The sequence below is a fragment of the Macaca fascicularis genome, chromosome 7 (assembly GCF_037993035.2).
Source record: "Macaca fascicularis isolate 582-1 chromosome 7, T2T-MFA8v1.1".
NCBI lineage: Eukaryota > Metazoa > Chordata > Mammalia > Primates > Cercopithecidae > Macaca > Macaca fascicularis.
The window spans coordinates 49,157,000-49,172,750 of record NC_088381.1 but is presented as its reverse complement, the minus strand read 5'-3'; the positions used below and the strand labels follow the sequence as shown (position 1 = coordinate 49,172,750).

The 15,751-nt window shown below is 41.2% G+C and overlaps 1 protein-coding gene across 2 annotated transcripts in view; it reads left to right on the top strand.

Annotated features, from left to right (window-relative positions):
* Positions 1-15,751, top strand: part of HEXA (hexosaminidase subunit alpha) — a 54,349-nt gene that overhangs the window by 37,449 nt on the left and 1,149 nt on the right. The window lies entirely within an intron of this gene.

The window sequence follows — 15,751 nt, the reverse complement described above, 5'->3', positions numbered from 1 at the left end:
ACCACTGTCCTGGGCTGCCCCACGTCAGACATCTTCCTCCTCTTGGACACCAAATACAGACATACAGATAAAGCTGGCAACTCAGCTATTTCTGGGCTCAAATCCATTTCTTCTCCTATGTTTAAACTAAATTGAAACCTCTCGGTCCTGCTTTTATTAGTGAAGTTGCGTGAAACAATTGCCAAGTTTGTCTATTTCACCACTTTCCATTCAGGCCTCATGATCCTGCAGTTGGGCTGTAATCCTCATAAGGGCCGCTTCCACTAAGGCCAACAATAACCTACATGTTGCCAAATCAAGGGACATTTCTCAATAATAAGGAAAACAATTACTTGACCTTTTCTCAGATTTTACCCCTCCCTCTTTGAAATTCTTTCTTTGCAGGCTTTTGTGACACCATTCTTTCCTGAGTTTCTCAATGTCTATCACTGACTCCTTCAGTAAACTCCCAGCCCATAACCAAGGTTTTGTCTCCTATTTTTTTTTTTTTCTTCTTCTTTGAGACAGAGTCTCACTGTCTGGCTCTATTGCCCAGGCCGGAGTGCAGTGGTACAATTTCGGCTCACTACAACCTCCGCCTCCCAGGCTCAAGCGATTCTCCTGCCTCAGCCTCCCGAGTAACTGGAACTACAGGTGTGCACCACCACTCTAGGCTAATTTTTTTGTGTTTTTGTAGAGACAGGGTTTCGCCACGTTGGCCAGGCTGGTGTCGAACTCCTGAACTCAGGTGATCAGCTCACCTCAGCCTCCCAAAGTGCTGGGATTACAGGCGTGAGCCACTGCACCTGGCCTTTCCTCTTATGCTTTCTTCTTAGTTATCTCATTTACAGTTAGACAGTCTTAGTGTACAGTCTTACACCTGGACAGCCATAGGTAGGTAAGTAGGTAGGTAGATAGACAGATTAGATAGAATAGATAGATAGATAGATAGATAGATAGATAGATAGATAGATAGATAGATAGACATATACATAATATATGTATGTGTATTTACTCTGGGCTCCAAGCTGAGGTAGCCAATGTCTTCATATCATCTGAATGTCCATTACATACTTAAAGCTCATGTCCCAGGCAGAATTCATCTCTTCATAGCTCCCCACTCTATTCCTCCTGTACAACTATTCTGCTGGTCATTAGAGCCAACGTCTGGGAATCATCTTTAACTCCTTACTTCCTATCATAATTGTCACCACGACATCCCTACTCTGTATAAATAACTCTTAGATTCATGTATTCCTCTCTGTCTACACTGCCACCATCTTTATTTAGGATCCTAATGAATGCATCTGCCTCAGTTCTTCCAGTCGTCTTTTTAAACTGCAAGTCAGTTTGTGTGTTTCCTGCTTTGCCCCATTGTCCAATTCAGTCAGAAGTATACGCCAGTCTTCCTCTTCAAGATAATGCCTTTGACCCCTCAATAATCATTTTCTGACACTCCACCTATATTAGTTACAAGGAAATAGCTCAAACTGGATTATGCAAAAAAAGATCTAACATTGTGTCATGTTATACATCTCCACATACACATTCAAAATTCTGACTTATGTCAGCCTAGATAAACATCAACAGAAGTACATAATTATATGACCCTAGGGATAAATCTATTAAAAGACAAGGACTTTGCGGAGAAAATTACTAAATTTTGGAAAGACACAGAAGATAGAGATGTAGAGATAGAACATGTTCATGAAAGAGAAAACTCAATATTCATAAGGATTTTAAATTTATCTGCGGGTTCAATGTGGTTCCTATTAAAATGCAATTTTCTTTTTATTTTGGAACTTGAAGCTGATTTTAAAGTAAGTGCAAATCTTTTTTGGAGTAGGGGAAACTTGAAGCTGCTTTTAAAGTAAGTGCAAGAATACCTAAGAATAATGAAAAAGTCAATTTTTAAGAAGAGAAAAATAAGCTGGGTGCAGTGACTCACGCCTGTAATCCCAGCACTTTAGAAGGCCGAGGCGGGTGGATCACTTGAGGCCAGGAGTTCGAGACCAACCTGGCCAACATGGCGAAACCCTTTCTCTACTAAAAATACAAAAATTAGCCAGTCACGGTGGCACATGCCTGTGATCCCAGCTATTCAGGAGGCTGAGGCAGGAGAATTGCTTGAACCCGGGAGGCAGAGGTTGCAGTGAGTCGAGATTGCACCACTGCACTCTGGCTTGGGAGACAGAGCAAGACTCTGTCTCAAAATAATAATAATAATAATAATGAGAGAAAAATGTACAACATGGAATAGAGTTGATATCCAGCCAGTATACACTTTGAGTGATCTCATTTACACTCGGATGTATCTTCAGCTACCCTTATATGAAGTCACAGACTCATGCCTGTATTTCCAGCACTCTGGGAGGCCAGGGCAGTAGGATCACTACAGCCTGAGTTCAGGACTGCAGTGATCTATGATTGCAGCATTGCACTGGAGCCTGGCCAACAGAGTGAGACCCTATCTCTTAAAAATTAAAAAATAAAAATAAGTCATTATAAAAGTGTAATTATCAAAACAGTTGGTGTTGGTGCAGAAATAGACAAAAAGCCCCATAAAACAGAATGCGGAATCCAAAAAGAGGCTTATCGATATACAGAAACCTGAAAATGTGCAGAGGTTATGTAACAAATTGGGAGACTTCAGATTCTTGTAGGAACATGGTAGAAACCTGGTTTTTAATCTTCCAACTTCTGTAAAAACCATAAAGAGCAACAAGGTACATTTAAAAACAAAAAGGCCCAAACTAGTGAAACAAGAAGAAAGAGCCTAAAGACTCCAAACTACCTGAATTTAATGCTAATCACTTGTTCAGGAAAATTCATTTTATTCAAATTTTCTTACATTTATTCAAATATGAGTAAAAATACTACAGATATACATACAAGAAAAAGATAAAAATCATTTCAAAAATTAAGGCTGGCCGGGTGCAGTGGCTCACGCCTGTAAACCCAGCACTTTGGGAGGCCAAGGTGGGTGGATCACCTGAGGTCAGGAGTTTGAGACTAGCCTGGCCAACATAGTGAAACCCCAGCTCTACTAAATATACAAAAATTAGGTGGGCATGGTGATGCACGCCTATAATCCCAGCTACTCAGGAGGCTGAGGCAAGAGAATCACTTGAACTCGGGAGGCGGAGGTTGCAGTGAGCTGAGATGCACCACTGCACTCCAGCCTGGGCAACAGAGTGAGACTCTGTCTCAGAAAATAAAATAAAAAGTATAGGCCGGACACGGTGGCTCACGCCTGTAATCCCAGCACTTTGGGAGGCCAAGGCAGGCGGATCACGAGGTCAGGAGATCGAGACCATCCTGGCTAACAAGGTGAAAACCTGTCTCCACTAAAAATACAAAAATTAGCCGGGCATGGTGGCGGGCGCCGGTAGTTCCAGCTACTCAGGAAGCTGAAGCAGGAGAATGGCGTGAACCCAGGAGGTGAAGCTTGCAGTGAGCTGAGATTGCACCACTGCACTCTAGCCTAGGCAACAGAGCTAGACTCTGTCTCAAAAAAAAAAGAAAAAAAAATACACACACACACACACACACACACACACACACATATATATATGAAGGCTACTTTCTCATAGTGGTAGACTAGATAATTTGGAACAATCTTACCACTGGAGACAATTAGAAAAGCTTGAAGGCATTGGAATGGTAAAATATTATGAAACATTACTTGGATGAGATGTAAGAGAGACTAAAACCCTGAACAGTAAACCTCGCATTTCTGGGTCCAACTGCCAATTCCAAATAAGGCTGATAAAATGCTCTGAAGCACTTTTGACAACCTCACAGGGTTGGGGATTAAAAGTTGTAGTCCATTCCTTGTAATTCCAGGAGGTAGGAAAAAATAATTAAATAAAATGAAAAAGTTTTAATCCAGGGCCCACAAAAAGGACCCTGGAAAACTCTCCACTTTTTGGATTGAGACCTCAAAAGACCAAACTCTACAAGATAAACTGAAAACAGACCATTCATTGCAGAAACTGCTTACATTTGAATCATCTCAATCACTAAAATTAGTTTATCTCAGATTGCTAGAGCCCCTAGATGCCTTCCAGAAACAAATGTATATCTGTTCTGTAGAAGGCAAATGTACCCCTAGACCTCCAATTATTTCTAAAAATATTTTTCAAACACAATGCCTATCATATAATCAGAAATAACCAGGCACATGAAGGGACTATTAAGGGAGTAATAACAATCAAGAATTTTACAAAATTAATGACAGCCAACAAACCACAGATCCAAGAGTCTCAGATAGCACCAAGCAGGATAAATGCCAAGTAATAATCTACATCTATACATTATTATATTCAAACTGCAGAAAATCAAAGACAAAATATTGAGAGGAGTCAGAGAAAAATAACCCCTGCCTATAGGGGAACAAGGATAAGGATTACATTGGCCTTCTCTTCAGAAAACGTGCAAGCAAGAAGAGAGTGAAGTGAAATATGTAAGAAAGAAAAAAAGGGGGGATAAACCCAGCAGCCTAGAATTCTGTATCTGGCAAAATTATCCATCAGAAGTGAAGAAGAAATAGATTTTCTCAAAGAAGACTTGAGAAAATTTATCACCAGTAGATCTGCCCTGCAAAAAAATTAAAGAAGTTATTTAAAGAGAGAGAAAATGATCTAGGGGCTATATGAAAAAACTTGGGGCTATAGGAAGAAAGGAGGAGCATTAGAGAAGGAGTAAATGAAGATAAAACATTTTATTTTTCTTAATCTGAAGTGATCTAACAAATAACAGTTTGTTTGAAATAATAATACCAGCAATGTATTCAGTGATTACCTTAAGAATAAGTGAAATACATGATAGCAATGTTATAAAGAATGAGGCTGGGCACGGTGGCTTATGCCTATAATCCCAGCACTTTGGGAGGCTGAGGTGGGCGGATCACAAGGTCAGGAGTTTGAAACCAGCCTGGCCAACATGGTGAAACCCTATCTCTACTAAAAATACAAAAATTAGCTGGGCATGGGGGCATGCACCTGTAATCCCAGCTACTCGGGAGGCTGAGGCAGGAGAATCACTTGAACCCAGGAGGCAGAGGTTGCAGTGGGCCGAGATCACACCATTGCACTCCAGCCTGGGTGACCTTGTCAAAAAAAAAAAGAAAAAAGAAAAAAAAGAATGGGAGAGAGGAATTCATAATCTCAATGCTTTGGAAGAACAAGATGGGGAGGATTGCTTGAGGCCAAGAGTTCAAGACCAGCCTGGACAACATAGCAAGACCCATATTCTCTATAGAAAATAAAAATTAGCCCAGCTACTCAGGAGGCTGAGGCAGGAGGATTGTTTGAGCCTGGGAGGTAAGGCTGCAGTGAACTATGATTGCACCAGTGCACTTTAACCTGGGTGACAGAGAAAGACCCTGTCTCAAAAGAAAGAAAGAGAGAGAGGGATGAGAGAGAGAGAGAGAAGAAAAGTAAGAAAGAAGAATGAAAGAAAGAAGAATGAAAGAGAAAGAAAAAAGAAAAGAGGACTTGGATTACTTATAAATGTATATTGTGAAATTTAGGGCAGCAACTAAAAATTTTTTTTAAGGAGAAGGATTGAGTGCAGTGGCTCACACCTGTAATCCCAGCACTTTGGGAAGCCAAGACAGGAGAATCACTTGAATCCAGGAGTTTGAGAGCAACCAGGGCAACATAGTGAGACCCCGTCTCTACAAAAAAAAGAAATTTAAAAATTAGCCAGGCATGGTGGTGCAGACTTGTAGTCCCAACTACTTAAGAGACAAAGTGGGGAGAATCAATTGAGCCTGGGAGGTTGAGGCTATGGTGAGCCATGATTATGCCAGTGTACTCCAGCCTGAGGGACAGAGTGAGACCCTGTGCCCCCAAAAAGTATAACTGCTATATTAAGAGAAAAGAGAAAATGGAATTATATTAAATGATCAGTTAAAACCAAAGAAGACAAAAAAAGAAAGAGAAATGAAAGAAATAGCAAGGGCAACTTTATCAATGGTCTAAACACATGAACTTTTTAAAAGGGCCAGGCACAGTGGCTTGTGCCTGTAATTCCAGCACTTTGGGAGGCCGAGGTGGGCAGACTGCTTGAGCCCAGGAGTTCAAGACCAGCCTGGGCAACATGGCAAAACCCCATCTCTATAAAAAGTACAAAAAGCCAGTGTGGTGGCACATGCTTGTAGTCCCAGCTACTCCAGAGGCTGAGGCAGAGGCTGAGGCAGAGGCAGGAAGATCACCAGACCCCAGGAGGTCGAGGCTGCAGTGAGTTGTGATTGCGCCACTGAACTGCAGCCTGGGTGACAGAGAGACCCTGACTCATAATAATAATAATAATAATAATAATAGTAATTTAAAAACAAGACCCAACTTCTGTTGTCTATAAGAAATCAACTTTAAATATGGACACAGATGGGTTAAAAGTAAAGGAATGGAGAAAGACGCATCATGCTAACACTAATCAAAAGAAGGCTGGAGGCTGAGCATGGTAGCCCATCTCTTTGGGAGGTCAAGGCAGGAGGATCACTTAAGGCCAGGAGTTTGAGACTAGCCTGGGCAATATAGTGAGACCCCCATCTCTATGAAAGAAAACAGAAAGCTGTATTAGTTTCAGATGGAGTCAGCTTCAGAGCAAGGAAAATTATCAAGGATAAAGAGGGCCAGGTGCGATGGTTCATGCCTGTAACCCCCGCACTTTAGGAGGCCAAGGCAGGAGGATCACTTGAGACCAGCCTGGGCAACATGGTAAAATGCCATCTCTACAAAAAATACAAAAGTTAGCCAGGCGTGGTGGTATGTGCCTGTAGTCCCAGCCACTCGGAAGGGTGAGGCGAGAGGATCACTTGAACCTGAGAGTTAAAGGCTGCAGTGAGCCATGATTGCAACAACAGTGCACTTCAGCCTTGGTGACAGAGCAAGACCGTGTCTCAAAAAAAAAAAAAAAAAAAAAAAAAATAGAGAGGGCTATTACACAATGATAAAGAGATCAGTTCTTCAAGAAGACGTAATCCTTTATGTGTATGCCCTAGTATCAAAATACATAGGAGAGAAAAAAAACTGATAGAACTGCAAAAAGAAATACACAAATCTGCTCTTACAGTTAGAGTCTTTGACAGCCCTGTATTAGGAGTTAACAGATCCAGGAGAAAGACTGGTAGTGACATAGTTGAAGTGAACAGCAACGTGAGTCAACCGGGTTTAAATATTCATTTCAGGTTCACATGGAATATTCACCAAGATAGACCACATTTTTGGGCATAAAACACTCCTTAACATATTTAAAGAGCTTGAAATCATACAGTGTATGCCCCCAAATCACAAAAAATAATTAAGCAGAATTCAATAACAGAAATATAGCTTGAAAATACCCAAATATTTGAAGATTAACCAATACACTTTTTTTTTTTTTTTTTTTTTTTTTTTTAGTAGAGACAGGGTTTCACCATATTGGCCAGGCTGGTCTTGAACTCCTGACCTTGTGATCCGCCCGCCTTGGCCTCCCAAAGTGCTGGGATTACAGGTGTGAGGAGCCACTACGCCCGGGCATTTTTCTTCTTCTTCTTTTTATTTTATTTATTTATTTATTTTTTTGGAGATGGAGTCTCACGCTGTCGCACAGGCTGGAGTGCAGTGGTGCGATCTCGGCTCACTGCAACCTCCACCTCCCACGTTCAAGCGATTCTCCTGCCTCAGCTTCCGGAGTAGCTTATTAACCAATACACTGCTGAATAAGGCATAGGCCAAAGAAAAGACTCAAAACTAGCCTGGGCAACATAGTGATACCCCATTTCTAAAAAATAAATAAATAATAATAATAAATTAGCTGGGTGTGGCACATACTTGTGGTCCCAGCTACTCGGGAAGCTGAGGTGGGAGGATCACTTGAGCCCAGGCAGTCAAGGCTGCAGTGAGCTACTGTGATGGTTAATATCGAGTGTCAACTTGATTGGATTGAAGGATGCAAAGTATTGTTCCTCTCTCTGTCTGTGAAGATGTTGCCAAAGGAGATTAACAAGTCAGACCCATCCTCATTCCAGTGGTCACAATCTAATCAGCTGCCAGCGCAGCTGGAATAAAGCAGGCAGAAGAAAGTGGAAGGACAGACTGGCTGAGTCTTCTGGTCTTCATCTTTCTTCTGTGCTGGATGCTTCCTGCCTTCAAACATCGGACTCCAAGTTCTTCAGCTTTTGGACTCTTGGACTTTAGTGGTTTGTGAGGGACTCTATGGCCATCGGCCACAGACTGAAGGCTGCACTGTCAGCTTCCCTCTTTTGAGGTTTTGGGACTCAGACTGGCCTCTTGCTCCTCAGGTTGCAGACGACCTATTGTAGGACTTCATCTTGCGATCGTGTGAGTCAATACTCCTTAATAAACTCCCTTTCATATATACATCTGTCCTATTAGTCCTGGCCCTCTAGAGAACTCTAACTAATACAGCGATGATCATGCCACTGCACTCTAGCCTGGGTGACAGAGTGAGACCCCACCTCAAAAAAGAAAAAAGAAAAGAAAAAGACTCGAGAAATTTTGAAAATATTTTAAACTAAATGAAAACGATACAACTTATTAAAATTTGTGGGATGTAGTAAAAGCAATGCTCCAAGAGAAACCTGTAGCATTGAATGTATATATTCCAAAGGGAGAAATACCTTTTATTTTCTGTTTTCAATTTCATTGATTTCTGTTCTAATTTTTAAAGTTCTGGAGATATTGGAGTGGTCTGAACTTTATAAGATCTTGGGGCTAACAAATCAACACTTCCTACCAAGACAAAGCCCAAATAGAGGAGAAACTGCTGGCGGTAGAATCCAAATAGAACTTGGCAGAGACAATAAGGGAAGAAAAAAAAGAGAAGGTCCAGATAGAAGTAGGTGGAGTAGTAGAGGATGCCTGTCTCAGGAGTCAAAGATTATATTTGTATCACCCATTTTAAGAAAGGTAAAGAAAACTCTAAAGCTTTGAAGCTAGAAAAGCTATTCTTGGCTGGGCGTGGTGGCTCATGCCTGAAATCCCAGCACATTGGGAGGCCAAAGCGGGCAGATCACTTAAGGTCAGGAGTTCGAGACCAGCCTGGTCAACATGGTCAAAAAAGAAAAATTAGCTGAGTGTGGTGGCGGGCGCCTGTAATCCCAGCTACTCAACAGGCTGAGGCAGGAGAACCACTTGAACCTAGGAGATGGAGGTTACAGTGAGCCGAGATCGCGGGCGCCTGTAATCCCAGCTACTCAACAGGCTGAGGCAGGAGAACCACTTGAACCTAGGAGATGGAGGTTACAGTGAGCCGAGATCGCGCCACTGCACTCCAGCCTGGGTGACAGAGTGAGACTCCATCACAAAAAAAAAGAAAAGAAAAGAAAAGAAAAAGACTATTCTTCCTATTGCTCTTTCTAAACAGAACAACTCATTGCACTTAAAAATGACCAATTAGGTCAGGCGCGGTGGCTCACCCCTGTAATCCCAGCAATTCGGGAGGCCAAGGCAGGTGGATCACCTGAGGTCAGGAGTTCAAGACCAGCTTTTCCAACATGGCAAAATCCCATCTCCACTAAGAATACAAAATTAGCCAGGTGTATAGTAGCGTGTGCCTGTAATCCCAGCTACTTGGGGAGCTGAGGCAGGAGAATCGCTTGAACCTGGGAGGCGGAGGTTGCAGTGAGCCGAGGTCATGCCACTACACTCCAGAGCGAAACTCTATCTCAAAAAAAAAAAAAAAAAAAAAAAGCAATTAAAACTACTCAATTGAAGTCCATACATAAAAAAGGAGGATAGGGAATAATACCATAATGTCCCTATTGACAATGAAAACATGACAGAAAGATTTACCCTTAAAACAAAAGAAAACCATTAAGAAAAGAAAAGGGACTATGAAAAATAAATATAAGAATTAGAAAAATTTGGCCGGGCATGGTGGCTCAAGCCTGTAATCCCAGCACTTTGGGAGGCCAAGACGGGCGGATCACGAGGTCAGGAGATCGAGACCATCTTGGCTGACACGGTGAAACCCCGTCTCTACTAAAAATACAAAAAACTAGCCGGGCGAGGTGGCGGGCACCTGTAGTCCCAGCTACTAGGGAGGCTGAGGCAGGAGAATGGCGTGAACCCGGGAGGTGGAGCTTGCAGTGAGCTGAGATCCGGCCACTGCACTCCAGCCTGGGCAACAGAGCGAGAATCCGTCTCAAAAAAAAAAAAAAAAAAGAATTAGAAAAATTCAAAAATGTGATGATTGGAAAAAATAAGATGTTTAAAAGTGAGGTTATAGAACTCAGGAGGGAATTAGAATAAATGAAAAGTTATTTCAGAAATAAAGTCTATTCTAGAAGTTTCACAACTCTAGAAAAAATCCAAAAATGACAATGGATAATACCTTCAGACAAACAGAAGATTAAATGGGGGTGATCTGCCCTCTTTGGCCTCCCAAAGTGTTGGGATTACAAGTGTGAGCCACCGCACCCGGCCATGGAGGATTTAAAAAAAAAAAAATTAAAGAAGAAAGAGATTAAAAAGGATTTGGGAGAAAGTGATTAAAAAAACAACAACAACAAAACAAAACAAGATAGGCAGAAGATCTAACATATGTATGATAGGATTTCCTGAAGAGGAAAGGGAAAGCAACAGAACAGAACATATACTAAAACTATACTTTCATACTTTTTTTTTTTTTTTGAGAGGGAGTCTTGTAGTCCTGTTCTGCCTCCAGGCTGGAGGGCAGTGGCGTAATCTTGGCTCACTACAACCTCTGCCTCCTGAATTCAAGCGATTCTCCTACCTCAGCCTCCCAAGTAGCTGGGATTACAGGCGCCCACCACCACGCCCGGCTAATTTTTGTATTTTTAGTGGAGACGGCGTTTCACCATATTGGCCAAGCTGGTCTTGAACTCCTGACCTCAAGTGATCCACCCGCCATGGCCTCCCAAAGAGCTGGGATTACAGGCAAAAGCCACCGTGCCCGGCCTAACAGTTTTGTTTTGTTTTTTTCCTGAAATAAAAAGGCTTCAAACTACGGGTTGAATAGAAACACATGTACCTGGGGAGAACAAACCCAGAATGGCCAACACCTGAAGAGATGACAACATGTTCAGTGCCAGTGCTGGGGCCATGTTATGCAAATGAACCAAAGATGACCTCTGTATATTGGCCCTATGTTGTTTACTTCTTCAGAGCAGGCTGAGACCCATTAGCTCAAAAGCCCATTGGCACCAAACTCAAATTTTTACATATCCAACTATTTTAAATTTAGCCCAACTAGAATGGCCTTCAGCATTGTTGTGATTTAGGCTGAGATAGCTAGACCTTTATAATCCTGTATTCATCAGTCATTGAATTTGGACTGCCCTGGGAAGGGGCATGACCTTGAGGCAAACTCTGAAGGGGACAGCACTCCCCTAAACTATAACAACACATTGTTCACTGAAGGGTTGGGGGAAGGGAGGTCCTGACCATCACATCACAATGGCAGCACATCACACCACATGGGAGAGAGAAAATAACTGAGGAAACAATGTCTGACAATCCTCTAGAATTGAGGGAAAACATAAATGTGCAGATTTAGAAAGCACAAGACATTTTAAGCAATTAAACACATCCTTGTAAAAGTGAAGATTGCCAAAAGAAATCAAAAGATCTTAAGAGCAGTCAGGGAAACACTAAGTACCTGCAAATTGACTGCTAGTTGATGTCTCATAAGCAAAAATGGAAACCAAAGTATGGTGAAATAATATCTTCAAAGTAAAAGTAAGAGAAAATAATTGTAATTATATATTTACCAAGTTATTATTCAAGAAGTGACTCGAAATAAAGAATTTCCAGATAAGCAAAGCAGAGCTTATCACCAGCAGTCTCTTGACTAAAGGAAGTTCTAGAGCAGTAATTCTTAACCTTGCTTCCACACACATTGGATTCAACAAGGGAGCTTTAAAACATGCTGATGCCTGAGTCCTACCCCAGCAATTCTGATTCAACTAGTCTAGGCTATGGATGTAACAAGGCCCCTTCTCCGACCTGCCATCAAGGTGTCATCAGAGAATGTCAAACGAGGAACTAGGACTTGTATACCCACCCAGCATTAACAGATACACCCCTTATGGGTTCAGTGGAGACCACATGGGACTCTTCTCCCTTCTTGATAGAGTAACATCATAGGAGTCTCTAATTGGAAGCTTTCACTCCCGCCCAGCAGTAATGAGGCCACCTTCCCTTTCATTCGAGGTGGTTTCAGCAGAGACCTAGTAGGAAACCTTAACTTCCACCCTTATCTCACAATAACAAGGTAGTGTCCTTGTTTCCTCACTAGTTGGGGGTCAAAGAAGGCCTGCTAAACATGTTTAAATTAGATATAACATTTAAATAAGATCTAGAGTCTCATAATAAAATACCCAAAATGTTCAGGAATCAATTGAAAATCTCTCATTATACTAAGAATCGAGAAACTCTCAACTTTAATGAGAAAAGTCAATCAATAGGCATCAACACTGAGATGACACACATATTAGAATTATCTGTCAAGAATTTTTAAGCAGCCATCATGAAATGCATCATAAGCAATTGCAAACACACTTGAAACAAATGGAAAAATAGAAAGTCTTAGAAAAAAATAGAAAATGTAAATGAAGACCACATGGAAATCTGTTTTTTTCAGAGTCTCGCTCTGTTGCCCAGATGGGAGTGCAGTGGTATGATCTTGGCTCATTGCAACCTCCACCTCCTGGTTCAAGCTATTCTCCTGCCTCAGTCCCCCAAGTAGCTGGGACTACAGGCACATGCTGCCACACCCAGCTAATTTTTATATTTTTAATAGAGACAGGGTTTCATCATGTTGACCAGGCTGGTCTCGAACTCCTGACCTCAGGTGATCTGCCTGCCTCAGCCTCCCAAAGTGCTGGGATTACAGGTGTGAGCCACCAAACCTGGCCCACAAGGAAATTTTAGAATTAAAAAATACAACCAAAATGAAAAACTCAATGGATTCAATGCCAGAATAGAGAATGATAGAGGAAAGCATCAGTGAACTTGAAGATAGAACAATAGAACTTACCCAATCTGAACAACAGAGAGAAAATAGACTTAAAAGAAAATAGAATCTCAGGGACCTATGGGATTATAACAAAAGATCTAACACTCCTGTCATGGAGAGAGAGGAGAGGGGAGATGGGCTTAAAAAGTACTTGAAGAAATAGTGGCTGAAAACTGTTCTAATTTAGTGAAAGATGTAAAGCTACAGATTAAAGAAACAAAGTGAGCCCCAAACAGGATAAAGCCAAAGAAATCCATATCAGGACACATGATAATCAAACTTCTGAAAGTTAAAGACAAACATAGAATTGAGAAAGAGATGACAATATCTTATGTATAAGAGAAAAACAGGATCTCTCATCAGATACTACAAAGGCCAGAAAGAAGTGGCACATTTTTCAAGCGATGAAAGAAAAGAACTGTCAAACCAAAATTCAATATCCAGCAAAAGTATCCTTCAGAAATGGAGGGGAGATCGAGACATTCTCAGATGAAGGAACACTTAGAGAATCTGTCACCAACATAACTACTCTAAAAGAATGGCTAAAGGAAGTTCTTAAAATGTAAAGGAAATGATAAAAGAAGGAATCTTGAACTATCAGAAAGGAAGAAAAAACAACTGAAAGAAGGAAAATATGGGTAAATGCCATAGACTTTAATGCTTCTGGAGTTTTTTATAAATGGTGATTGGATAACATTGTCTAAAGTGGTTCTGAAATATATAGAGGAAGTACTTAAGATAATTATAAATGGGGGAGGATAAAGGGACTTAACAGTAGGTAAGATTTCTACACTTCACTCAAACTGGCAAAATGTCAATACCAGTAGACTGTGATAAGCTATGTATGTATAGAATAAGAAACACTTTATCCACAAGAGCACAGGAAAAACAAAACAGAAATGAACCAGGTGTAGTGGCTCAAGCCTGTAATCATAGCTGCTTGGGAGGCTAAGTTGGAAAGATTGAGGCCAGGAGTTTGAGACCATTATGGGCAACATAGCAAGACCCCATCTCTAAAAACAAGAAGAAAGATAAAGCAAAGAGAAATGAAGAACAGAGGCAACAAAAAGAAAACAAAAAATTAAGTGACAGTCTTAGGCCCTAACATACCAATAATTACATTAAATGTAAATGTTAATTAAATGTAAATGTAAATTACAGACTCATACCTGTAATGCCAATAATTACATTAAATGTAAATGGTCTAAATATGTCAACTAAGACAAAGATTGGTAGCATGGACTTTAAAAAAATGACCCAATTATATGCTGTCTAAAATCAACTCACTTAAATACAACTATATAGGTAGCTTGAAAGTAAAAGGATAGAAAAAGGTTTATTTTGCAAAGATTAATCAAAAGAAAACATAAATGGCTATATTAATATCAAAGTAACTCTCCATGCAAAAAGTTTACCAAGAACAGAGTGACATTACATAATAATAAAAGTATCAATTCACCAAGGCATCACAGTTTTTAATGTTTATGCCCCAAATGACAGAGCTACAGAATATGTGAGGCAAAAACTAATGGAACTGAAAGGAGAAATAGACAAATCCACAATTACAACTGAAGCCTTCAACACCTTTCTCTCAACAATTGATAAAACTATTAGACAAAATCAGCAAGCATATAGGGCCGGGCACAGTGGCTCTCACTTGTAATCCCAGCACTTTGGGAGGCTGAGGTAGGCAGATCACTTGAGGTCAGGAGGTCAAGACCAGCCTGGTCAACATGGTGAAACTGCATCTCTACTAAAAATACAAGGCTGGGCCAGGCGCGGTGGCTCAAGCCTGTAATCCCAGCACTTTGGGAGGCTGAGACGGGTGGATCACGAGGTCAGGAGATCAAGACCATCCTGGCTAACACGGTGAGGCAGGAGAATGGCATAAACCTGGGAGGCGGAGCTTGCAGTGAGCCGAGATTGGGCCACTGCACTCCAGCCTGGGCGACACAGCAAGACTCCGTCTCAAAAAAAAAAAAAATTACATAGGACTGAATGAAAATGAAATGTTCCAGTAACCCATTTCATGGTCAACTTATTACAAGGAGTAACTTTCTATTAAAGGAGAAAAATAATTTATTTTATTTTATTTATTCATTTAGTAAAAATGGGGTTTTGCCATGTTGGCCAGGCTGGTCTCAAACTCCTGATCTCAAGCAATCCACCCACCTCGGCCTCCCGAAGTGCTGGGATTACAGGTGTGAGCCACCACATCCTACCAGAAAGATAATTTTTGAAAATCATAATTTGCTGCTGCAATTTTTTTTTTTTTTTTTTTTTTTTGAGATGGAGTCTCACTCTATCACCCAGGCTGGAGTGCAGTGACACGATCCCGGCTCATTGCAACCTCCACCTCCTGGGTTCAAGCGATTCTCCTGCCTCAGCCTCCAGAGTAGCAGGATCCGGCCACCAATCCTGGCTAATTTTTGTGTTTTTAGTAGAGATGGGATATTGTCATGTTGGCCAGACTGGTCTCGAACTCCTGACCTCAAGTGATCTGCCCGCCTTGGCCACCCAAAGTGCTGGGATTACAGGTGTCAGTCACCACGCTCAGCCAGAAAAATAAATGATTTAAAAATCATTATTTGCTTCTGAATTGAGTATTGTTTTAAGAACTTTTTGATGATTCCAGTTGCTACTGCTGGTCTCGCGCAGTTTCTTAGAATAGTCGATGGACACAAGTTACGTTAAAATCTCTATTAAGCCAGGTGCAGTGGCACACTCTTGTAATCCCAGCACTCTGGGGCACCAAGGTGAGTGGATCACTTGAGCTCAGGAG